The sequence below is a fragment of the Doryrhamphus excisus genome, linkage group LG6 (assembly GCF_037039965.1).
Source record: "Doryrhamphus excisus strain RoL-2023G ecotype Guam linkage group LG6, RoL_Dexc_Guam_v1.1, whole genome shotgun sequence".
Taxonomy (NCBI): Eukaryota; Metazoa; Chordata; class Actinopteri; order Syngnathiformes; family Syngnathidae; genus Doryrhamphus; species Doryrhamphus excisus.
The window spans coordinates 24,220,571-24,243,187 of record NC_136362.1 but is presented as its reverse complement, the minus strand read 5'-3'; the positions used below and the strand labels follow the sequence as shown (position 1 = coordinate 24,243,187).

Genomic DNA, 22,617 nt, shown 5'->3' with positions numbered 1-22,617 from the left:
TTGAGTGCAACAATGATGCAGTCTCTGGAGGTCTAGTGGCTGGGACTTGGTGCTCTCATCGCCGAGGACCGGATACGATTCCCAGTCACGGAATTGACATTAAAATGTCAGGTTTTGACTGGAGATAGGATTTTTTTTATCTCGGTGGAATGGTTGGGGTCGCTATCTGTGAACTGCTGTCATCCTGAAGCGACTGACGACAGAAATCCAAATAAAACATCAATAAATGATAGAAAGCATCGTCTGCTATGGCTGCACTGTTTACATGTCCTTTGACGAGGTTGTAGATTTATTGTCTTTGTTCCTTTTGAAAATCCAAATTCTAACGGAACCGACTTGCCCTGCAGCAATCAAGTTGTGAACAGTTCCCTCACAAATGAGGTCGTCTGTAGAAATTCTTAACCATCTATCAGGGATGGCAACTGAATGAAGAATCAATACAATGAATGAAGAATGAAGAATACAAATTTCCCCACTGAGGGACGAATAAAGGCATATCTTAATCTTAATCTTAATGCCAGAAACCAGCCTAGGATGTCAGACAATGCTTTGATGCAGACTGGTCATGATGCCTCTGAAGTTCACCAAAGCAGACCTGACTTAAGGTGACTCCACTTCCAAAGTTCTCAGCGATGACTGAACGTCTTGCTCCTTCTGTTCCCTGAGAAACTCGGTCAGCTGTAAAATTGATCAAACATCAGGAAGGCAACATCAATAAAAAGCAAAACAAAAAATGATATCTAGAGCAGAAAAAGGCCCGATTAGCTCAGCCGGTAGCGAATGAGACTTTTAATCTCAGGGTCGTTTGTTTGAGCCCCACATTGGGCGATTCAGCCCTTTTATTGATACATCTTGAACGTGATTATTCATTATATTGTTTTAGTTTATTATACTCATCTGCACAATCTGAAAGATGACCCTAACCATTCGACCAAGACAAATCCTATCTCCAGTCAAAACCTAACCGAATGTCACTTCCCTGACGGGGAGTCGAACAACGGCCGCAGTGGTGAGAGCGCCAAGTCCCAGTCACGAGACAACCAGGGACTGCATCATGGATGCACTCTGAAAGGCAGAGACTGTGTCGCTTTGACGTACTCCAGCAAAGGAACCAAAATAGTTATGAGACTGGACCTTCTCTGCCAACGCTGCATCAGCAGGGGAATTAGCTCAAATGGTAGAGCGCTCGCTTAGCATGTGAGAGGTAGCGGGATCAATGCCTGCATTCTCCATAAACTCCTTTGATTTTTTGATGAAATATTCCCAAGTAGCGAATACTAATCCGGGCCCCAATTCCGATATCTAGGCCAAATACAGCCATAGGTATCACCCTAAACCCAGTCCTAACCTAAACCCAGTCCTAACTGCATTCTCCCCTCTAGCACCTTGTCTTGTCTTGTTGTGGGATCAATGCCCACAGTCTCCAAGGAGTTCTTTGCCTTTTGTAGAAGAGATGTTGGGATTGGATCTACCCCTTAGCATCCGACAAATACCCCAAACCAGGGGAATTACCTCAAATGGTAAAGTGCTTGCTTAGCATTCGAGAAGTAGCAGAGTCGATACCCGCATTCTCCAAGGAATCCTTTGTATTTTGTAAAAGAGTTGTGGGATCGGAAATGAGTCCAGGATCTATCCCTCAGCGTCAGACAAATACCCCAAACCTAATCCTGGCCGCATTCTCTAGATTAGTCTCTTATCATGGAATAGTGAAGAAGCCCAGTACATGATTTATTGCTCCCAAGTAGCGCATCAAGGTGACCCCAACCATTCCACCGAGGCCTTGCAGAGATGAAGAGGCCCCGAAATGTCCACCCCCAAGATGGACTGAGGTCTTAAACTACCCACATGGACAATCCAAATATCTTCTGGACAAAAAGAGTTCGTGGTCAGACAAGACAAAGGTTGAGCCGGTCACCTGAACATGAAACGTTTGATCTGAGTGTCCGGGATTCAAGTCCCTGTTCAGGTGACCAGGTCTGAGGTCCACTTGCAAACGCCTCCTTTTTGCCCTCAAAATACGAGGGCAACAGGACAATCCCTTGGTACTCTATGGAAACTACATGAGGAGCCTGGCTTTTAACTGGAACTGGAAAGGCTTGTGGCCCCGCACACAAACCAAGTATCTTCTGATCAGCTGATCCTTAACATCAGCTGTCACAGACATTGGCGTCGTTTGGGGACCTCATCCTGATCCACGGTTACCACTGATTTGTAGAGTAAGTCAATAAGTCATCATACTCTAACAGGAAGACTCAGTCCAAACACTCAATTGCTGCAGGGCAAGTAGGTTCCACCAAGACTTGAACTTGGACCACTGGATTCAGAGTCCAGAGTGCTAACCATTACACCATGGAACCCTTTGCTTTGGATGTGACTGGCACCTTCTGGCGTAACAATGGAGGCTTTGCAAACCAGGACAACAACTTTACTCTTTGATGAGCGCTAAGTATTTTCGGGTACAATCCAGGGGTCTTGTGGGGTCAGCCAAGCGTTTGACGGCGTCTTCACTGTGTACTGCTTTCCTTTCCTGAGATGCCGGATGGTGGTCCAGAATCTCTTCGAAGCCGTCCGGAAGTCCTTCTCCATGGCTTCTCCAAACTCCTCCCATGTCAGAGTTATTGCCTCAGCAAATGCCAAAGCCGCGGACCGCTTGGCCTGTCGGTTCCTGTCAGCTGAAGTCCCATGAGCCAAAAAGGCCCAATAGAACCCCTTCAGCTTGACGGCATCCCTCACCAATGGCATCCACTTTAGGGCCACAGCCGCCTCGACAATGGAGGCACAGAACATCCCTGCCTCCTTCTGGATCTTGCAGGTCACTGGGGAGATATTCGGCTCAAAGGACCATTTGGTCCCGAACATGAAACTTTTGATCTGAGTGTCCGGGATTCAAGTCCCTGTTCAGGTGACAAGGTCTGAGGTCCACTTGCAAACGCCTCATTTTGCCCTCAAAATACAAGGACAACAGGACAACACCTTGGTACTTTATGGAAAATACATGAGGAGCCGGGCTTTTACCTGGAACTAGAAAGACTTGTGGCCCCGCACTGTCAGAAGTGGGATTTGAACCCACGCCTCATTAGAGACTGCAACCCTCCAGGTCTCACTCCTTCTGTTCCATGAGAAACTAGGTCAGCTGTGGAATTGATCAAACACCTTTCAAGCCGCAATTGTCTTGTTTTGTTGAAGAAAAGCCCATTATCTCGGGAACAATTTTCCCTACAAAGGAGAAATCTTTGTCAATTTGGACAATTGTCAATCTGGCCCCACTTTGGACACATCGTCGTGTTTCATTGTTTGGCAACTGCTTTGTGACTTTGCCAGTCCCCTTAAAAGACCCTTCCCTCTGGTTTCCATAGTGTAGTGGTTATCACGTTTGCCTCACACGCAAAAGGTCCCCAGTTCAAAACTGGGTGGAAACATGGCCTTTCAAGTCCTGCTTTTACAAAAAAATCAAGGTGACAAACCGGAACAAGGATATGTGTTTGATGTCTGAAGGTGTGTACACAAGCATCCATCCCCAATTTGGACACACAATCCATATTTCCCGGATGACTGATGGGCTGGGAATACATAACAGGCCGGTGTTGGAGGACCTGAGGAACCGCGATGGTTCATAACGTAAAAGAAATTCAGAAAGATAAGGCCCACAAGCCCTAAGAATTTAAAAACCTTGGAGAGATAAGAAAGAGAGATATATACCATTAGTAAAAATAAGAAGGCCCACAACCCCTAAGACATTTAAAAACCATTAAGCGGTGTAATATGCGCCTGCCTTCTGTTCCTCGTCAGCACACGTGCAGCAAAAGTTGTTCTGTAAAAGTTGCAGACTTGTGATGTTTCTTTTAGGAAGACCAGAAAGCAGGGCATTGCAATAGTCAATACGACTGGAAATAAAAGCATGCATCAGCATCTCTCTATTTGCCCGAGAGAGGAACGGGCGGACTCTGGCTATATTCTTTAAATGAAAAATAAAATCCTGTTTTTGTAACATTTTTAATATGTGAAATAAAATTGAGCTCAGTCCCCTTAAAAGCCCCATCCTTCAGGTTTCCATAGTGTAGTGGTTATCATGTTTGCCTCACACGCAAAAGGTCCCCAGTTCGAAACTGGGTGGAAACATGGCCTTTCAAGTCCTCCTTTTACAAAAAAATCAAGGTGACAAATAGGAACAAGGACATGTACTTGATCTTTGAAGGGACTTGAACTCTTGACCCTCAGATTAAAAGTCTGATGCCCTACAAACTGAGCCTCCAGGCCTTTGGTCAGATGACTTGTTTTTGTGTATTTGTAATGCAATGTTTTCTGCATGTTGAGCAATTTTCAACAGGAAAGATATCTTCCAGATGTATCAATAAAAGCGATGAATCACCAACACCAGAAGAGGACTGCTGGAATTGAACAAACGTGCCCCTCTTTGCTAGGCTATCTTTTACCCTCCTATGCTGTGTGCTGAATTTAAATTAGTTAAATTAGTTGTATCACTGGTTGAAATGCCACAGCTGGCATTTTCCTGGTCAGGTCCATTATCCACGACTGGAATGATTTGGCAGCAAAGGACTGTCAGATTGTACAACACAGCTGAGCACTAGGAAACGAAAATTGAGAGAGGTCTTGTTCTTGTGAGAAGGGTTTGCTCTACCCGAATCTTAACCCTACTCAAGGTTCAACTCAAGGTTCACTGTGACATACAAAACAAGAACTCCCTGTCTGGGAATTGTACCCCAGGGGGTGATACTGTCCACTATACAATATATCTGGGGACGTCGACCAATGAAATCCATCCATTTTCTGTACCTTTTCTGTATCCTCATCAACGGACTGTATTCCCCACCCGTTACCAGCATGGGGACATTCCAACCCAAGATGAGAACACACTGGACCAGGTACACAGCAACATACATGGCACAGACACAGCTTCACACTGCCCCCACTTTTAGCCACGACTGAAAAAGCAGAACCCCACCTTAGAAGCTGAAACACTCACTTGGGAGAGTGTTAGACTGACGTTCTGAAGGTCCCTGATTCAAGCCTGGGTTTCAGCACAATCCCTGTTTATGTTGCGACTTGGCAAACAGTTTGAAAAGGTTTGTTGGCTGGCTTCATTCTTCAAAAGGCCGGAGATGAGGTTACAAGACAAACCAGTGACCTCAAGGGCACACGTTGAGTCCACCTGGCCATGTTCTCTAGACGAGTCTCTTGTAATGTAATAATGAAGTAACCCAGTCCGTGATTTATTGTTCCCAAGTACCAAACACTAATCTGATCCCAAGTCCCGATTTCTATGCCAAAAAAAAAGCCTTAGGTCTAACCCTAAACCCAGTCCTAATTGCCTTCTCCAGTTGAGCACCTTATCTTGTTGTGTAGTACTTACCAGAAACTCAAGTCTATCATTTATGGACGTGTTTTATTCGTTTTTCTGTCGTCAGTCGTTTCAGGATGACAGCAGTTCGCAGATAGCGCTTAAAGAGGACCCTAACCGTTCGACCGAGGACCAAGACAAATCCTATTTGTAAAATCACAAATACTTCAACTTGCTGATATAGTTCATCTTCAAACAGCTAAAATAATGCATAAGGCTAAAAATAAGCAATTATCTAAAATTGTCATCCAATACTTCTCTACAAGAGAGGAGAAATATTATCTCAGGGAAGAAGTACATTTGAAACACTTCTATGCTAGTACTTACATATATGCACCCAGACAAGGTTAGAGGAGGTTACAAGCCAAACCATTGACTGCAAGGGCACAAGTTGAGTCCACTGAGTCATCAAGGTGAGCCCGAGGGTGGCTAAGGTGTTTCTTTCACAGCTCGTTTTTAAACCTTTCAAGCCGCGATTGTCTTGTTTTGTTGAAGAAAAGCCCATTATTTCGGGAACATTTTTCCGTACAAAGGAGAAATCTTTGTCAATTTGGACAATTGTCAATCTGCCCCCACATGGTCATGTTTCATTGTTTGGCAACTGCTTTGTGACTTCGCCAGTCCCCTTAAGAGCACTTTTCTTCGGGTTTCCATAGTGTAGTGCCCAGTTCGAAACTGGGTGGAAACATGGCCTTTCAAGTCCTTTTTTTACAAAAAAAATCAAGGTGATAAATGGGAACAAGGATATGTGTAAACCTGGGGGGTAAGGATGCTGAAGGCGCTGCATTCAGGTTGCAGTCTCTAATGAGGCGTGGGTTAAAATCCCACTTCTGACAGTGCGGGGCCGCAAGTCTTTCCAGTTCCAGTTAAAAGCCCGGCTCCTCATGTAGTTTCTATAAAGTACCAAGGTATTGTCCTGTTGTCCTTGTATTTCGAGGGCAAAAGGAGGCATTTGCAAGAGGACCTCAGACCTGGTCACCTGAACAGGGACTTGAATCCGGGACACTCAGATCAAAAGTTTCATGTTCGGGACCAAATGGTCCTTCGAGCCGAATATCTTCCCAGTGACCTGCAAGATCCAGAGGCAGGAAGGGATGTTCTGTGCCTCCACTGTCGAGGCGGCTGTGGCCCTAAGGTGGTCAGGGCCTATCGTGGCGGTACTCCTAGAACCCGTTGGTGAGGGATGCCGTCAAGCTGAAGGAGTTCTATTGGGCCTTTTTGGCTCATGGGACTTCAGCTGACAGGAACCGACAGGCCAAGTGGTCCGCGGCTTTGGCATTCGCTGAGCCAAAAACTCTGACATGGGAGGAGTTTGCAGAAGCCATGGAGAAGGACTTCCGGATGGCTTCGAAGAGATTCTGGACCACCATCCGGCGTCTCAGGAAAGGGAAGCAGTACACAGTGAAGACGCTGTCAAGCGCTTGGCTGTACTCATTTGCCCCAAAACAACAAGACCTTCGATAGCTCAGTTGGAAGAGCGGAGGACTGTAGTGGTTCAAGCTGGCATCCTTAGGTCGCTGGTTCAAGTCCGGCTCGAAGGACAAGCTGTTTCTTATGTTAGGAAAGAATGGCAATATCGTCTTGTCTGAAGGATTTCCGCTTCCCTGTCAATGGAGTTGGACTTGAGTCTTTGTCACGCAGTCTGAAATTGGCAAACGGAGTAATTCTGATTGAGTGATCATTTGAGTGTCTATTTGAATACGTTTCATCTCAACTCCTGTTGGAAAAGGACAGCCATTTCCGTGAGAGCTCAAGACCCCTGGATTGTACCCGAAAATACTTAGCGCTCATCAAAGAGTAAAGTTGTTGTCCTGGTTTGCAAAGCCTCCATTGTTACGCCAGAAGGTGCCAGTCACATCCAAAACAAAGGGTTCCATGGTGTAATGGTTAGCACTCTGGACTCTGAATCCAGTGGTCCAAGTTCAAGTCTTGGTGGAACCTACTTGCCCTGCAGCAATTTAGTGTTTGGACTGTTTCTTCCTTTAAGAGTATATTGACTTACTCTACAAATCAGTGGTAACCGTGGATCAGGACCGGGGCCTCTTCATCTCTGCAAGGACAAGTACAGTATGCCAGAAGATTTTGTCTTCATTGAGTTGTCCTTATTTATCAAGGGCCTGGATAGCTAAGTTGGTAGAGCATCAGACTTTTAATCTGAGGGTCCAGGGTTCAAGTCCCTGTTCAGGCGGTGAGGAGTAGTATTAAATGTGAAACCAATCTCTTTTATCCTCCTCCTGTGGTCAAGTCCAAAATGCCGGAAGACTTCTGCTTCCTCATCCTCAACACCGAGAAGGCCAAAGAGAAGCGACACACTCTCTGCCTTTCTGAGTGCAGACCAAAAGCAGTCCCTGGTGGTCGAGTGGCTAGGATTTGCTGCTCTCACCGCTGTGGTCCGGGTTCGATTTCCGTTCAGGGAATTGACATTTGGATAGGTTTTGACTGGAGGTAAGATTTGTCTTTGGCCTCGGTGGAATGGTTGGGGTCACCTTGATGCGCTACTTGAGAACAATAAATCACGTACTGGGTTTCTTCACTATTCCATGATAAGAGACTAATCTAGAGAACGCGGCCAGGATTAGGTTTGGGGTATTTGTCTCACGCTGAGGGATAGATCCTGGACTCATTTCCGATCCCAACATCTCTTTTACAAAAGGCAAAGAACTCCTTGAAGATTGCGGGCATTGATCCCACAACAAGACAAGACGCTAGGTGCTAGAGGGCAGAATGCAGTTAGGACTGGGTTTAGGTTAGGACTGGGTTTAGGGTGATACCTATGGCTGTATTTGGCCTAGATATCGGGATTGGGGCCCGGATTAGTATTCGCTACTTAGGAACATTTCATCAAAAAAACAAAGGAGTTTATGGAGAATGCGGGCATTGATCGAATGACAAATGACAAATGAGAAATGACAAATGAACATAACGGGAGGGTTAAGATGACTACACTTCCAAAATTCTCAGCTATGACTGAACCTCTCGCTTCTTTGTTCCCTGAGAAACTCGGTTGGCTGTGGAATTGATCAAACATCAAGAAGTCCACTTCAATTAAAAAAAAAAATAAAAAGTGATATCTTGGCCGAAAAAGGCCCGGTTAGCTCAGTCGGGAGAGCATGAGACTCTTAATCTCAGGGTCGTGGGTACGAGCCCCACATTGGGCGGTTCAGCTCTTTTGGTGATACATCTTGAAAATTTCTTTCCTGTGGAAAATTCTGCAACATGCGGAAAACATTTCATTCGAAGTACACAAAAACAAATCCCATTCTTGTCTGACCACAAATGCTAGAGCGCTCACTTCGCATGTGAGATGAAGTGGAATCGATGCCTGCATTCTCCAAATGGTATATTATGCCTTTTTTTTTTGCCAAAAAAGCATTCTCATCACATCGTACCGGATACTTGGATTAATTGCATTCTAATGATGTTTCCTAAAAACACAGGTGGTGTGAAAACTGGTGCATTAGTATAGTCCGATGAGGATGGGATTCGAACCCATGCGTGCAGAACACAATGGATTAGCAGTCCATCACCTTAACCTCTCGGTCACCTCATCTCCTTCGTGGGGATGGTCTTGTGGACTTAAAATGACATATCTTAATTAGTGTTTTGGTGTTGCAGAAATTGTGGCAGCCTTCTTGTGCAGCGGGGGGATTTAACTCAAAGGCTAGAGTTCTTGCTCTACATGCAAGAAATAGCGGGTTTGATACCTGTATTGTCGAAATTATATGTTCTGGCTCTTTTTCCCCAACAAAAGCGTTCTTGATCTCCGACATCGTAGCTTATACTTTGATTCATTGCATGCTAATAATGTTTACTAAAAATACAGGTGTGGTCAAAACTAGTGTATTTTTACATCACCACACTTCAAGTGGACAGACAATCTTGGTAGCATGGCTACCGTGACAAAAGCCCATTTTCCTCTCCAGTAAATGTGCATCAGCTGAACACTTTGCAGACCTAATGCTGTGAACATTTGCGCGAACTCAAGGTCGGGTCCTACATCCTGTTTGTGTCTGATTGTAACATGATATGCATCAGGATTCTGTATGTCACCTCCCAACTGCACTTGTCTGGTCTTAAAATGTAATTGGCTGTGTTGTCATGATCGACGTTGATGAAATCAAGAGAACAAAGTCACCCCTTTACAAACTATTTGCCAACTCACGATTTAAACAGCAATTGTGCTGAAAACTGGGATTGAACCAGAGACCTTTAGAGATTCAATCCAACGCGCTCCCAACTGAGCAATTTCAGCTGCAAAAGGGTTTTTCTGCTTTTTCAGTCTGGGCTAAAAGTGGGGGTAGGGTGAAGCTGTGTCTGTGCCACGTACTATGTTGCTGTGTACCTGGTCCAGTGTGTTCTCATCTTAGGTTGGAATGTCCCCATGCTGGTAAAGGGTGGGGAATACAGTCCGTTGTAGAGGATAAGCGGTACAGTGGAGTTCACGGGTTGAAGTCGCCAGGTACCATAAAAATGGTAATGGGCCACGAGGGTGTTCTGAATTCCCCTTTGGCCAAATTGGCTAAATGGCCGTACAAAAAGCACCATACTTGGAGCCTGTGGTCAATGTCAACAGTTGGGCTAATTCAGTTCCGTTGAGACGGTGATTATGTACCAAGTCAGTTATGTCAGTCAGGATTTGGTCAAGGTTGTTGTGTGGTTTTGACATGGATAAGGCTATGTATCTAAATTTAGGAGGAGTCCATGGTCTGTAAACATACTGAGGTACTCCCCCTGCTGTTGCGGAACTTGCGGGACCTTGCAAATTTCCCCACTGAGGGACGAATAAAGGCATATCTTATCTTCTACCATAGGGTAGGCTTTTGGCAAGAAGCCGGATTCTTAATCCTACTTCTTGCCATTCTTCATGCTTTCCCAAGTTCCAACATTTCCTTGGGAGCGAGTTTGATAACCTCGGGGTGGGGACATGATGTGCCAACGGGGTTGGGAGGATTCCAACTATGGTCTTTTGGTTTGAGTGTGTCATTTAATCGAGTCGAATCAAATGTTCCCCAAGAGAGGGTGGACATGGGTGTCTGTTCAGAGGCAGTTGCAGAGTGATCATAAATTGGAAATGTCGGGTACAAAGGTGTGGCCTGAGTCGGAGTTTGTAGAACTACTGATGACTGAAAGTCTCGTTCCTTCTGTTCCCTGAGAAACAAGGTTGTCTGTGGAATTGATCAAACATCAAGGTGGCCACATCAATAAAAAAGAAAAACAAAAAATTATATCTACAGCAGAAAAAGGCCCGTTTTGCTCAGTCGGTAGCGCATGAGACTCTTACTCTGAGGGTCCTGGGTTCGAGCCCCACATTGGGCGGTTCAACTCTTTTGTTGATACATCTGAAATATGTCTTTCCTGTGGAAAATTGTTCAAAATGCAGAAAACATTGTATTCCAAATACAAAAAACAACCCCCTTCTTGTATGACCACAATTCCTAACTTGGTCGGCTGTGAAATTAACTAGGGACCTTTTGCGTGTTCGGCAAACGTGACAACCACGACACTATGGGAACCTGAAGGAAGGTGCTTTTAAAGGGACAGGCGAAGTCACAAAGCAGTTGCCAAACAATGAATCACGACGATGTGTCCAAAGTGGGGGCAGATTGACAATTGTGCAAATTTCTCAATTTCTTATCAATAAAGTAAATTTGATTAGAGATCAGATGATAGATGTTGATGGTAGACTGTCAGATTCTATTATAAAGAACAAGACCATGTAGGATAAACTGCCTAGTTTTCAATTTAAGAGGGTAAGTGTAGATGAGGTAGTAAAACTGTTGCATTCCATTAAAAGCGATGAGCCATGTGGGATTTATAATTTGGTTGGGAGGTTACTGAGGGCGGCAGCAAAGTTGATTCAGGAGCCGATTATTGAGAATGGTGTTTACCCACAGTCCTGGAAGATCGCAAAGGTGCTAGGTGGAAAAGGTTTACTTAAACAAGTTAATCCTTGTGTGCACGGTCATCTCCTTGGACTTCTCGGTGTTGAGGATGAAGGAGCAGAAATCTTCTGGCATACTGTACTTGACCACAGAAGGAGGATAAAGGAAGTAGGTTTAACATCTCAGGGAAGGGGCCTACCTTCACCGCCTGAACAGGGACTTGAACCCTGGACCCTCAGATTAAAAGTCTGATGCTCTACCAACTGAGCTATCCAGGCCTTTGTTGACTGAGGACAACTCACAAGGTAAAATCTTCTGGCATACTGTACTTGACCTTGCAGAGATGAGAGCTTCTTCTCTGGCTCTCAACAAAGGCGGTCACATCTTTCCCCTCTCCTCCCTATCCCTTATCTTCCCTGCTTTGTTGTCCCCTGTCCATCCTGTCGATGGAGTTTGACTTGATTCTTTGTCACGCAGTCTGAAATTGGCAAACTGAGAAATTCTGATTGAGTGACCAATGCAGTCTGTCCATTTTAATACATTTCGTCTCAACTCATGTTGAAAAAGGACAGAGCCATTTCCGTGAGAGCACAAGACCCCTGGATTGTACCCAAAAATACTTTGCGTTCATCAAAGAGTAAAGCTGGTGTCCTGGTTTGCAATGCCTCGATTGTTACGCCAGAAGGTGCGAGTCACATCCAAAACAAAGGGCATGCTGGAAGCATAGCATGCATTAGTATGGCTTCAACTGAACAGAAGTTGGGCGGGTGTGAGTCTCTGTGGTGCAATCGGTCAGCGTGCTCGGCTGTTAACCGGGAGGCTGGTGGTTCGAGCCCACCCAGGGACGTTCTCTGGATGCATCAGTGTCACTGTTCGTTCGTGTTTGCGCTCCCCTCTTGCACAGCACTTGTGTGGTTCCCAATTGGCAAACTGTGTGTCAATGACTTTTCAAAAGCACATTCCAACTTCCATGGTCTAACACATTTGATCAGAAGTTAGGTTGATCAAGTCACAGATTGTTTCTGTTTGTTTCTGCACAGGTCTGGTGAAACACAGAAGCTCTGCTTGAAAATATTAGCTTTTGCAAAAGCGCCAGCCAGGATTATAGATTAAGAGATGACGGAATGATTTTATGTTAAAAGGAATCAAGTCAAACCCCATCAACTGGTAAGCACGGGCTCTTAAGAGAAGACACTGTACACTGTTGTGATTTTTTGACAGACATGTCTAGTAAACAGGAGATCCTGGGTTCAAATCCCAGCAGTGCCTTCTCTGTGTTTCAGCAGCTCCTATGCTGTTATTTAAAAGAAATGTTGTTCTTGTTCTGTTGAATAAATACCCATCATTTCTGATGTCATATGTAGTATACATGTCACATGTACTGCAATGCTCCCTACAAAGACAATACCCTTGTGTATTTGGACATTTGCAGGTTTAAGAAAACAAACCACATCAGCCAAATATCTTCTGGACAAAAGAGTGGTCAGACAAGACAAAGTTTGAGCCAGTCACCTGAACATTAGACTTTTGATCTGAGTGTCCGGGATTCAAGTCCCTGTTCAGGTGACCAGTGATAGGGTCTCAGGTCCACTTGCAAATGCCTCCTTTTTGCCCACAAAATACAAGGGCAACAGGACAATCTCTTGGTACTTTATGGAAACGATGTGAGGTGCCTGGCTTTTAACTCGAAGTGGAAAGACTTGTGTAGCCCCTCACACAAACCATGTGTCTTCCTCCCATGCACATGTTGCCAGCTGATCCTTGACATCAGTCACAGTGGCTGAGAGGTGAAGGCGTTGGACTCGAAATCCAATGGGGTTTCCCCGCTCAGGTTCAAATCCAGTCTGTGACGCTTTGGTTGGGCATTTGTTGCCGCCATGCTGTTTACCTTGTGGTGGAGTACTGTTGGTTATGAGGGCCGGGGTGTTGTCCTTTCGCGGTCCGCATTCTCTACACTGGTGGTCTGGATTTTGGGTGAGGACTGTCCCCATTGATCTGCTTCTTGCAGTCTCGGTAGCCGAGAGGTTTGTTGCCACTCTGCTTTGACATGCTGTTTTCTGTACCTCTCCCCGGTCTTTCAGCGGCCTTGTCGAGGGTGTTTCACAGGTGGGTGGTGTGATGTTGGATATGGGGGGCAGTGGGTTGTCGCCGTTTTGTTGTTCCTGGAGCAGATAAAGAAGAGTGGCCAGTACGGGGGGTTGAACCCGTAACCTTGGCATTATTAGCACCACACGCTGACCAACTGACCTAACCGGGATAGTGGTAGAGAGTTGCTGGAATGACAAGGCGCTACGAAACGTGTATCGGGCGGAGCCTCTCCGACCCACACGTCGGCTCCAAATCCCACCTCCTGGGGCTCTTCCGGCACCACTCCTCTCTCCCTGCTCCAGCAGCAGAGCGCCGTCTGACGACATCGGGAGTGTCGTCCCCATGCAACTGGGAGCCAGTCGCCTTTTGCCAGCGGAGAGGAGTCACCGTCTACGCCTGTGGCTGTGCCTGTACTGTGGGAGTCCTACACAATTTCCCGCTGTCCAGTTCGCCCAGCACGCCAACGCTCTTCCTCCGCCAGGGATATTCCCCAGCTGCTGGCACTGGCACCGTCATCCGCTTTGGTGGGCCGACTTCAGGTGGAAGGTACGATATCCTGGGCGGCGGAAGCTTCTCCTACCACAGCATTAATTGACTCTGGGGCGGACGAGAACTTCATTGATAGCGGACTGGTCAGTTCTCTTAACATTCCTACTGTTGAGCTTGTCCCCCACAAGAATGTCTGCTCGCTAGATGAACATCACCTGGCATGCATTACGCATCAGACGTGCACCATATCCTTGGTGCTGTCGGGAAACCACCACAAGGTCACTATTTTTTTTCTTATGCTCTCTCGCTCAGCTCTGTTAGTACTCGGCCTCCCCTGGCATCCCTTGTGTGTGTTGTGATGTTTTGTCATTCAGCGCCACTTTGCAGAGGCACATCCACTCGACAATTTAATTTGTTCTCCGACAGTGTTTCCCAATGTGACATTGGTTGTGCAGTGGTAGAATTCTCGCTTGCCAAGTGGGAGGCCCGGGTCCGATTCCCGGCCAAGGCATTATATCTCAGCTTATACCTTTCTTTAGAGCTCATGTTGAAAAAGTACAAAGGCTCTTTTCCTGCGAAAGTGCAGTATTCAGAATGACACCTGAAACGTAACAGACCGGACCACCCGAGAGTTAAGGTGGACAGCACTTAGTGAAACCTGACTGCAGTCATGCTGTTGTAGTCTCTGTCGCGCAATTGCTCAGCACGTTTGGCTGTTAACTGAGAGGTTGGTGGTTCGATCCCACCCAGGGACTCTTAATTCACACATGTGTTGGACTTTGGACTCCCTCCCTTGTATGAACATTTTTCCCCATTGGCGAACTGTTTTTGTGTTGGTGCCAGATACACTGCCGGCACTGTGGCTAAGCTGGTCAAAGTGCCTGTCTAGTAAACAGGAGATCCTGGGTTCAAATCTCAGCAGTGCCTGGGTGCTTGGTCAGTGAAACTTTGGCAGCTGATTTCTGAACCATGTACTTCTATTTGTCACTTGCCCTTCAAGAACGAATTGACGTTGCATCCACAGCTGACGTGATTGTTGTGGATCCCATTACGCCAGAAGGTGCTTGAATCCAAAGAGTATGACATTGTGATGTGTTGCCATTCAGCGCCACTTTGCAGAGGCTCATCCACTTGACAGTTGAATTTTTTTCTCTTACAGTGTGTCCCCACGTGGCATTGGTGGTTCGGTGGTAGAATTGTCACTTGCCAAGCGGGGGCCGCGCGCGTGTTGTTGACATTTGCTGCCAGCCAATCAGGATGCGACACAGACATCAGACAAGCAAAGAGACTTGCCTGCCACGCGGGCATGATTACCATTACCATTACCATCTACCAGGGATGGCAACTGAATTAGGAATCAATGCCAGAAACCTGCTACAGGATTTCAGATAATGTTTTGATGCAGACTGATTAATGATGTTAATCATGATGCCTCTGATTAATTAAATTAATTAATCAATTAAAATTAATTAAACCATTACCTGTGAGAGGTAAGTTACACCATTGCACTAAACATTGATAGAATAGTTAGTAATCGAGTTAGTAGTGAATAACTAACAATGCTTGTGGGGATTTTTTTTTGATTTTGGACATCTTTCAGATAAATAAGCATGCAAACTGACCCGGGAACATCATGGCTGTTCCTGACAAATGAACATAACGGGAGGGTTAAGATGACTACACTTCCAAAGTTCTCAGCTATGACTGAACCTCTCGCTCCTTTTTTCCCTGAGAAACTAGGTTGGCTGTGGAATTGATCAAACATCAAGAAGTCCACATCAATTTAAAAAAAAATTAAAAAGTGATATCTTGGCCGAAAAGGGCCCGGTTAGCTCTGTCGGGAGAGCATGAGACTCTTAATCTCAGGGTCGTGGGTTCGAGCCCCACATTGGGCGGTTCAGCTCTTTTGGTGACACAGACCTGGTAGACCCAAATGAGTAGTGAGGGTGTGCTGGGAATGTCTGGCAGAGTCTCCCATTCGTCGAGTCTTCAACTCTCACCTCTGGCAGCTCACCTGCATCCCGGAGGAGGACCGGGATATTGAGTCCGAATGGGCCATATTCCGTGCCTCCATTGCTGAGGTGGCTGACCAGAGCTGCGGCCGCAAGGCCGTCGGTGCCAGTCGTGGCGGCAGGCCCCGAACCTGATAGTGGACACCAGAAGTCAGGGCCGCCGTCAAGCTGAAGAAGGAGTCCTATCCAGCATTGATGGCTTGTGGGACTCCGGAAGCAGCTGACAGGTACTGTCAGGCCAAGCGGTTCGCGGCTTCGGCGGTTGTCCAGGCAAAAACTCGGGTGTGGGAGGAATTCAGTGAGGCCATGGAGCACGACTTTCGGTCGGCCTCGAAGGGGTTCTGGCAAACCATCCGGCGCCTCCGAAAAGGGAAGCAGTGCCCAGTCCACACTGTTTACAGTGGAGACGGGGCCTGCTGACCTCGACTGGGGATTTGTTTTGGTGAAGTAGGTGCAGACACATCTATTAAAAAATGAAAATACAAAATATACAGAATGCAGTGTAAATATATGTACGCAGTCTGTTTTTTGTTTGTTATTCCGGAAGTGCAGTCTGATTGTTTTTCCCAAGAGTCCAAAGTGAGCGTTAATTTAACGCATATAGAGTGTCAAAGTGGCAGGGTGAGGCAGAGGTGGGGTGTGAACAGTGTCAGGGGGGGGGTCCGGGCCTTGTTGATGAGGCTGACAGCAGACGGGAAGAAACTGTTCTTGTGGCGTGAGGTTTTGGTCCTGATGGACCGCAGCCTCCTCTCAAAGAGACTGTGTCCGGGGTAAAAAACCAAAAAAACCTATCAAGACAGCCTCAAGGTCCAAGTGTTAAGGCAGTCCCATAGTGTCCCCACATCATGCCATGTGTCTATTTGCCTTGAGACATGAGTAAATTAGCTTAAATGCTAACATGCTAATGGTCATCATGTTAGCACCAAGCAAGAGAGTCCTTTTTCAGTCGGGTCTAAAAGTGGGGGCAATGTGAAGCTGTGTCTGTGCCACCTACTATGTTGCTGTGTCCCTGGTCCAGTGTGTTCCCATCTTGGGTTGGAATGTCCCCGTGCTGGTAACGGGTGGGGAATACAGTACGTTGATGAGGATAAGCGCAAGGTCCAAAAGTGTTAAGGCTTTTAACTGGAACTGGAAAGACTTGCGGCCCCGCACTGTCAATAGGGGGATTTGAACCCACGCCTCATTAGAGACTACAACCTGAATGCAGCGCCTTCGACCGCTCGGCCATCCTGACCCTTCAGGATCTCTTTGAAGGTTCTCTTAATGGTTTTTAAATGTCTTAGGGGCTGTGGGCATTCTTATTTTTCTTTTATGTTATGAACCCTCGCGGTCCATCAGGTCCTCCAACACCGACCTGTTATGTATTCCCAGCCCATCAGTCATCCGGGAAATATGGATTGTGTGTCCAAACTGGGGATGGATGCTCGTGTACACACCTTCAGACATCAAGAACATATCCTTGTTCCTATTTGTCATCTTGATTTTTTTTGGTAAAAGGAGGTCTTGAAAGGCCATGTTTCCACCCAGTTTCGAACTGGGGACCTTTTGCGTGTGAGGCAAACTTGATAACCACTACACTATGGAAACCTGAAGGAAGGGGCTTTTAAGGGGACTGGTGAAGTCACAAAGCAGTTGCCAAACAATGAAACACGACGATGTGTCCAAAGTGGGGGCAGATTGACAATTGTCCAAATGGACAAAGATTTCTCCTTTGTAGGGAAAATTGTTCCAGAAATAATGGGCTTTTCTTCAACAAAACAAGACATCATAATTGCGGCTTGAAAGAAACACCTTAGCCACCCTCGGGGTCACTTTGATATCTCGGTGGACTCAACTTGTGCCCTTGGAGTCAATGGTTTGTACATAGGCTTGTAACCTCCTCTAACCTTGTCTGGATTGCTGGCCTTTTGAAGAATGAAGTTAAGGTCCTTTCAGCCAGCCAATAAGCCTTTTCAAACTATTTGCCAAGTCACAACATAAACAGGGATTGTTCTGAAAACCGGGCTTGAACCAGGGACCTTTAGAACTTCAGTCTAACGTTCTCCTAAGTGAGTATTTCAGCTTCTAAGGTGGTGTTCTGCTTTTTCAGTCGTGGGTAAAAGTGGGGGCAGGGTGAAGCTGTGTCTGTGCCACGTATGTTGCTGTGTACCTGGTCCAGTGTGTTCTCATCTTGGTTTGGAATGTCCCCATGCCGGTAACAGGTGGGGAATACAGTCCGTTGATGAGGATAAGAGCTACAGAAAATGGGAAGGATTTCACTGGTTGAAGTCTCCAGCTACCATAAAAACGGTCATGGGCCACAAGCCTGTTCTCAATTCCGCTTTGGCCAATCGACACTACATCAACTCAGCAGCAGTCCTTGTTAGTATAGTGACCAGTATCTCCTCCTGTCACATGGAAGATTACGCGGTTCGATTCCCAGATGGGGAGTTCCTGTTTTGTATGTCACGTTGAACCTTGAGCAGGGTTGCGGTTGCAACAACCAGTCCGGGAGAACAAGACCTCTATTCATCTTCTACTCCAAGTGCTCAGCTGTGTTGTACAATCTGACAGTCCTTTGCTACCAAATCATTCCAGTCGTGGATAATGGACCTGACCAGGAAAATGACAGCTGTGGGATTTCTACCAGTGGCTCCTGAGCGAAAGGAGCCTTAATCTGGTGCTTTAGACCACTCATCCACACAACCCAAAACGGTGCCCTGATCAGGAAAAAACTGTGACCTTGTGAGGTTTTGGATGTGACTGGCACCTTCCTTCTCCATGGCTTCTCCAAACTCCTCCCATGTCAGAGTTTTTGCCTCAGCGAATGCCAAAGCAGCGGACCGCTTGGCCTGTCGGTTCCTGTCAGCTGAAGTCCCATGAGCCAAAAAGGCCCAATAGAACTCCTTCAGCTTGACGACATCCCTCACCAATGGTATCCACCAACGGGTTCTAGGATTATCGCCACGACAGGCCCTGACCACCTTAGGGCCACAGACGCCTCGACAATAGAGGCACAGAACATCCCTGCCTCCCTCTGGATCTTGCAGGTCCCTGGGAAGATATTCGGCTTGAAGGACCATTTGGTCCCGAACATGAAACTTTTGATCTGAGTGTCCTGGATTCAAGTCCCTGTTCAGGTGACCAGGTCTGAGGTCCACTTGCAAAGGCCTCCTTTAGCCCTCAAAATACAAGGACAACACCTTGGTACTTTATGGAAGCTACATGAGGAGCCAGGCTTTTAACTGGAACTGGAAAGACTTGCGGCCCCGCACTGTCAATAGGGGGATTTGAACCCACGCCTCATTAGAGACTACAACCTGAATGCAGCGCCTTCGACCGCTCGGCCATCCTGACCCTTCAGGATCTCTTTGAAGGTTCTCTTAATGGTTTTTAAATGTCTTAGGGGCTGTGGGCATTCTTATTTTTCTTTTATGTTATGAACCCTCGCGGTCCATCAGGTCCTCCAACACCGACCTGTTATGTATTCCCAGCCCATCAGTCATCCGGGAAATATGGATTGTGTGTCCAAACTGGGGATGGATGCTCGTGTACACACCTTCAGACATCAAGAACATATCCTTGTTCCTATTTGTCATCTTGATTTTTTTTGGTAAAAGGAGGTCTTGAAAGGCCATGTTTCCACCCAGTTTCGAACTGGGGACCTTTTGCGTGTGAGGCAAACGTGATAACCACTACACTATGGAAACCTGAAGGAAGGGGCTTTTAAGGGGACTGGTGAAGTCACAAAGCAGTTGCCAAACAATGAAACACGACGATGTGTCCAAAGTGGGGGCAGATTGACAATTGTCCAAATGGACAAAGATTTCTCCTTTGTAGGGAAAATTGTTCCAGAAATAATGGGCTTTTCTTCAACAAAACAAGACATCATAATTGCGGCTTGAAAGAAACACCTTAGCCACCCTCGGGGTCACTTTGATATCTCGGTGGACTCAACTTGTGCCCTTGGAGTCAATGGTTTGTACATAGGCTTGTAACCTCCTCTAACCTTGTCTGGATTGCTGGCCTTTTGAAGAATGAAGTTAAGGTCCTTTCAGCCAGCCAATAAGCCTTTTCAAACTATTTGCCAAGTCACAACATAAACAGGGATTGTTCTGAAAACCGGGCTTGAACCAGGGACCTTTAGAACTTCCGTCTAACGTTCTCCTAAGTGAGTATTTCAGCTTCTAAGGTGGTGTTCTGCTTTTTCAGTCGTGGGTAAAAGTGGGGGCAGGGTGAAGCTGTGTCTGTGCCACGTATGTTGCTGTGTACCTGGTCCAGTGTGTTCTCATCTTGGTTTGGAATGTCCCCATGCCGGTAACAGGTGGGGAATACAGTCCGTTGATGAGGATAAGAGCTACAGAAAATGGGAAGGATTTCACTGGTTGAAGTCTCCAGCTACCATAAAAACGGTCATGGGCCACAAGCCTGTTCTCAATTCCGCTTTGGCCAATCGACACTACATCAACTCAGCAGCAGTCCTTGTTAGTATAGTGACCAGTATCTCCTCCTGTCACATGGAAGATTACGCGGTTCGATTCCCAGACGGGGAGTTCCTGTTTTGTATGTCACGTTGAACCTTGAGCAGGGTTGCGGTTGCAACAACCAGTCTGGGAGAACAAGACCTCTATTCATCTTCTTCTCCAAGTGCTCAGCTGTGTTGTACAATCTGACAGTCCTTTGCTACCAAATAATTCCAGTCGTGGATAATGGACCTGACCAGGAAAATGACAGCTGTGGGATTTCTACCAGTGTCTCCTGAGCGACAGGAGCCTTAATCTGGTGCTTTAGACCACTCATCCACACAACCCAAAACGGTGCCCTGATCAGGAAAAAACTGTGACCTTGTGAGGTTCGCTGACAACGGAGGACACTGAAATGGAGCCGCACCTGCACAGTTTACGCGTCCGTTGACCAGGTAGACCGGGATTCAATTGGCGGACTTGAAATTGTTCTTATGTGCAGTGACAGCAGTTCACAGACAGCGCTGAAAGGTGACCCGAACCGTTCGACCGAGGACCAAGACAAATCCTATCTCCAGTCAAAACCTGACCAAATGTCAGTTCCCTGACCGGGAATCGAACAACGGCCGCGGTGGTGAGAGCACCAAGTCCCAGCCACTAGAAAACCAGGAACTGCATCATGGCTGCACTCTGAAAGGCAGAGACTGTGTCGCTTTGACGTACTCCAGCAAAGGAAAATAGTTATGAGACTGGACCTTCTCTGCCAACAATGCATCAGCAGGGGAATTAGCTCAAATGGTAGAGCGCTAGCTTAGCATGTGAAAGATAGCGGGATCAATGCCCACATTCGCCATAAACTCCTTTGTTTTTTTGATGAAATGTTCCCGAGTAGCGAATACTAATCCGGGCCCCAATCCCGATATCTAGGCCAAATACAGCCATAGGTAACACCCTAAACTGGATTCAGAGTCCAGAGTGCTAACCATTACACCATGGAACCCTTTGTTTTGGATGTGACTGGCACCTTCTGGCGTAACAATGGAGGCTTTGCAAACCAGGACAACAACTTTACTCTCTGATGAGCGCTAAGTATTTTCGGGTACAATCCGGGGGTCTTGTGCTCTCACGGAAATGGCTGTCCTTTTCCAACAGGAGTTGAGATGAAACGTATTCAAATAGACACTCAAATGATCACTCAATCAGAATTACTCCGTTTGCCAAAAGCGAATGCCAAAGCCGCGGACCGCTTGGCTTGTCGGTTCCTGTCAGCTGAAGTCCCATGAGCCAAAAAGGCCCAATAGAACTCCTTCAGCTTGACGGCATCCCTCACCAATGGCATCCACCCTAGGGCCACAGCCTCGACAATGGAGGCAAAGAACATCCCTGCCTCCTTCTGGATCTTGCAGGTCACTGGGAAGATATTCGGCTCAAAGGACCATTTGGTCCCGAACATGAAACTTTTGATCTGAGTGTCCGGGATTCAAGTCCCTGTTCAGGTGACAAGGTCTGAGGTCCACTTGCAAACGCCTCATTTTGCCCTCAAAATACCAGGACAACACCTTGGTACTTTATGGAAAATACATGAGGAGCTGGGCTTTTAACTGGAACTAGAAAGACTTGTGTCCCCGCACTGTCAGAAGTGGGATTTGAACCCACGCCTCATTAGAGACTGCAACCTGAATGCAGCGCCTTCGACCGCTCGGCCATCCTGACCCTCCAGGTCTCACTCCTTCTGTTCCATGAGAAACTAGGTCAGCTGTGGAATTGATCAAACATCAGGATAGCCACATCAATAAAAACTGATATCTAGAGCTGCAAAAGGCCCGATTAGCTCAGTCGGAAGAGCATGAGACTCTTAACCTCATGGTCGTGGGTTCAAGACCCATGTTGGGCGATTCAGCAGTTTTATTGATACATCTGAAAGATATCTTTCCTGTTGAAAAGTGTTCAACATGCAGAAAACATTTCATTCCAAATACATAAAAACAAGTCTTTTGACCAAAGACCGGGGGACTCACTTCGTAGGGCATCAGACTTTAAATCTGAGTGTTCAAGTCCCTTCAGAGATCAAGCACATGTCCTTGAGCCTATTCATCACCTTGTCTTTTTTTGTGAAAGAAGGACTTCAAAGGCCATGTTTCCACCCAGTTTCGAACTGGGGACCTTTTGCGTGTTAGGCAAACGTGATAACCACTACACTATGGAAACCCGTAGGAAGGGGCTTTTAAGGGGACTGGTGAAGTCACAAAGCAGTTGCCAAACAATGAAACACGACGATGTGTCCAAAGTGGGGGCAGATTGACAATTGTCCAAATAGACAAAGATGTCTCCTTTGTAGGGAAAAT

At 46.5% G+C, this 22,617-nt stretch overlaps 15 non-coding genes across 15 annotated transcripts; 8 read left to right on the top strand and 7 right to left on the bottom strand.

Moving 5' to 3' along the window:
* Nucleotides 1-2,285: 2,285 nt before the first annotated feature.
* On the bottom strand, nucleotides 2,286-2,357 carry trnaq-cug (transfer RNA glutamine (anticodon CUG)). The gene has a single exon. It is a non-coding gene; the product is annotated as a tRNA-Gln (tRNA).
* A 989-nt stretch (nucleotides 2,358-3,346) lies between these two features.
* On the top strand, nucleotides 3,347-3,419 carry trnav-cac (transfer RNA valine (anticodon CAC)). Its single transcript has one exon. It is a non-coding gene; the product is annotated as a tRNA-Val (tRNA).
* Nucleotides 3,420-4,046: 627 nt separating this feature from the next.
* trnav-cac (transfer RNA valine (anticodon CAC)) lies at nucleotides 4,047-4,119 on the top strand. The gene has a single exon. It is a non-coding gene; the product is annotated as a tRNA-Val (tRNA).
* Nucleotides 4,120-6,813: 2,694 nt separating this feature from the next.
* trnay-gua (transfer RNA tyrosine (anticodon GUA)) lies at nucleotides 6,814-6,900 on the top strand. The gene is given in 2 exon segments: nucleotides 6,814-6,850; nucleotides 6,865-6,900. It is a non-coding gene; the product is annotated as a tRNA-Tyr (tRNA).
* Nucleotides 6,901-7,228: 328 nt separating this feature from the next.
* On the top strand, nucleotides 7,229-7,300 carry trnaq-cug (transfer RNA glutamine (anticodon CUG)). Its single transcript has one exon. It is a non-coding gene; the product is annotated as a tRNA-Gln (tRNA).
* Nucleotides 7,301-7,474: 174 nt separating this feature from the next.
* Nucleotides 7,475-7,547, top strand: trnak-uuu (transfer RNA lysine (anticodon UUU)). The gene has a single exon. It is a non-coding gene; the product is annotated as a tRNA-Lys (tRNA).
* Nucleotides 7,548-8,827: 1,280 nt separating this feature from the next.
* On the bottom strand, nucleotides 8,828-8,909 carry trnas-gcu (transfer RNA serine (anticodon GCU)). Its single transcript has one exon. It is a non-coding gene; the product is annotated as a tRNA-Ser (tRNA).
* A 2,537-nt stretch (nucleotides 8,910-11,446) lies between these two features.
* On the bottom strand, nucleotides 11,447-11,519 carry trnak-uuu (transfer RNA lysine (anticodon UUU)). Its single transcript has one exon. It is a non-coding gene; the product is annotated as a tRNA-Lys (tRNA).
* Nucleotides 11,520-12,014: 495 nt separating this feature from the next.
* On the top strand, nucleotides 12,015-12,088 carry trnan-guu (transfer RNA asparagine (anticodon GUU)). The gene has a single exon. It is a non-coding gene; the product is annotated as a tRNA-Asn (tRNA).
* Nucleotides 12,089-13,011: 923 nt separating this feature from the next.
* Nucleotides 13,012-13,093, top strand: trnas-cga (transfer RNA serine (anticodon CGA)). The gene has a single exon. It is a non-coding gene; the product is annotated as a tRNA-Ser (tRNA).
* A 1,578-nt stretch (nucleotides 13,094-14,671) lies between these two features.
* trnat-agu (transfer RNA threonine (anticodon AGU)) lies at nucleotides 14,672-14,745 on the top strand. Its single transcript has one exon. It is a non-coding gene; the product is annotated as a tRNA-Thr (tRNA).
* A 2,599-nt stretch (nucleotides 14,746-17,344) lies between these two features.
* trnav-cac (transfer RNA valine (anticodon CAC)) lies at nucleotides 17,345-17,417 on the bottom strand. The gene has a single exon. It is a non-coding gene; the product is annotated as a tRNA-Val (tRNA).
* Nucleotides 17,418-19,446: 2,029 nt separating this feature from the next.
* trnav-cac (transfer RNA valine (anticodon CAC)) lies at nucleotides 19,447-19,519 on the bottom strand. The gene has a single exon. It is a non-coding gene; the product is annotated as a tRNA-Val (tRNA).
* A 2,384-nt stretch (nucleotides 19,520-21,903) lies between these two features.
* trnal-cag (transfer RNA leucine (anticodon CAG)) lies at nucleotides 21,904-21,985 on the bottom strand. Its single transcript has one exon. It is a non-coding gene; the product is annotated as a tRNA-Leu (tRNA).
* Nucleotides 21,986-22,407: 422 nt separating this feature from the next.
* trnav-aac (transfer RNA valine (anticodon AAC)) lies at nucleotides 22,408-22,480 on the bottom strand. Its single transcript has one exon. It is a non-coding gene; the product is annotated as a tRNA-Val (tRNA).
* Nucleotides 22,481-22,617: the final 137 nt, after the last annotated feature.